Below are 2,462 nucleotides of genomic sequence, written 5' to 3' on the forward strand. Positions count from 1 at the left end.
GGATAGTGAAAAATCCAACGATGTAGCTAGCCACATAATGGTAAATATAGTTGTCTCAGGTTTATCAATGATTTGCATGTCAGCTTTCTGCACTGATAATCCTCTGTAAAGTTTGGTAAAAACTAAATTTACCGAATTGAGGCAGCACAATAATGAATTAATACCAATTAGCTGTATATGCCATATACTACATAATTCTTGTAAGAAGGCAATAAATGTACTATCTGTGGATGTCGAAATAATTGTAATGAAATGTTTTAACGAATTTAGTCATCAACTAAAAGAGTTAATGAATTAAAAGAGTTAATGAAGTGGTCTGACTTGGAATGGTGTGAGTTGTTGCGATATATACCTATCAGGTGATTATCATTAATACCTGCCATCGATAGAATTTTAAAATTTTACAAACCCTTAAAAAAATACTTTTCTTAAATAAAGATTTTAAAAGCTGTCTTAAAATTTTGAAAAGTTTTTTCGAGTATGAAATGGCAGAAGCATATTTGGGATTCGTTTCACATGTAGGAAATCTACTTCATGCAGTTAATATTCAGTTGTAATCAGAATATTCTTTATAAAAAAGATTCACAAAATCATGCTACAGCTCTGTTCATCTCTACAGTTAAAAATTGATAATAAATTTTATAGCACTATTGCTAAAAATATTATTAAAATGTTCAAATAATACTCTAATTAATACATTTTTAAATGAAGCAGATATTTTTATTAAGACAATTTTAGAATATTTACAATCAAGATTTGATTTTAATAACTCTATTAACAAATGTATAAATATTATGACCTTGGAACAGAAACTATCAATTGATGGTTTTAATAATTAATAAATATATTAAAATACCGAAAGACATTGATTTCTTGCTTGAGGAGATTGTAAGATTGTAATTCTCTCTATTTTTTATGATTCGCCAAAATAGTTAGTTGGTCTAAAAGCAGAGGAGAAATGGGTAGAATTTTTTCGTAATAACGATAAATGCCCATGCTTGGAAAAAAGTGAGTCCTTACCTCATTCTAATGCCTCATCCGAGCGCATTTTTAGCCTGATGAGGATTGCCTGGAAAAAGGAGAGAAATCGGATTGCTTTAACAACATTGGAGGCCGAGCTAATGATTAAATAAATATATAATATGTCATGCCAGGAATTTTATAAATATCTCAATAACGACGGCAAACATTTAGTTCTATTATTTAAATCCCAAATAAAATATAATTAAGTTTTATCAATGGCGCCATAAAATTTATTGTCAATTTTTAACTGTAAAGATGAACACATCTGCAGCATAATTTTATGAATCTTTGTTCTTCTGATTGCAGCTACACATTAACAGCAAGTAGTAGATTTCCTACATATGAAATCATTCCTAAATATACCTCTGCCATTCATTATTTAAAAAATTTTTAAAATATTAGGACAGCTTTTATAATCTTTATTTAAGAAATATTTTTTTAAAGGTTTATAAAATTTTAAAATTCCGATGGCGAGTATTAGGAACATATCGCAACCAACATTGTGCTGACTCAATTCTGTAAATACACTCTGTTTTTACCAAATTCACTGAGGCATTATCAAATCAGAAAGCTGACATGCAATTTATTGTTAATCTCGAATCTGCTATATATACCTTACCATTCGCTATGTCTTTGGATCTTTCACTATTTGAGGGGAAAAAATTTAATAGTTTAATTGAAACCAGCGTCTACATGACAGGATTTTCGCTGGATGCAAACCCCCTTCAAAAACCTTTGCCTACCCCCCCCCCCCCCCAAAAAAAAATATTTACACTAACTTCGGCGGCGGTGTCTCCCTATTATTATTTCCACCTTTTTAATTTATTTCAGAGAATTTCTAAAGGATAACTTAAATTAATCTATCTCTACTACCAACTATCGATATTTTGTGAATATAAAGAATTTATTTTTTAGATAATAAATTCAATTAAAACCTCCATTATTTACAATGAATTAATTATTATGGCATTATGGCTGAAATATTTAAACCTTTTAAATTACATTTAAAAGGATAGCAGAAAGTTTTATTTGGAAAACAATGTGTATGATTGTTTGCAATATATAGATTTGGTCGATGAATTGTATTATAATAATTCTATAATAAAAGTATTAATTTTTACAGCAATAAATTTTGTCCTATTTCATCTCAAAATTTAATAGATAACCCTTCAAAAATTTATCCTACCCTCATTAAAGCAGCCTACCCCCTACTCACCTCAAAAAATAGGATGCAAACTGTTCCTACCCCTCCCGCTCATGTAGAGGCTGATTGAAACGACCTTAATTTTGATGAGCGGAGAATCAAGGGAAATAATTAGATCATCTGTTAGAATTGCATATGTATGCCCATTTTTCAAATCGTCACCTGGATTTAGGTTATAAAACATTGATGATAGCCTTGCTCATTTTTGTTTTACAAGTATAGTTTTCATTTATAT

Source organism: Gordionus sp. m RMFG-2023, chromosome 1 (genome assembly GCF_954871325.1).
Source record: "Gordionus sp. m RMFG-2023 chromosome 1, tfGorSpeb1-WG-v2, whole genome shotgun sequence".
In the NCBI taxonomy this organism is placed as follows: domain Eukaryota; kingdom Metazoa; phylum Nematomorpha; class Gordioida; order Chordodea; family Parachordodidae; genus Gordionus; species Gordionus sp. m RMFG-2023.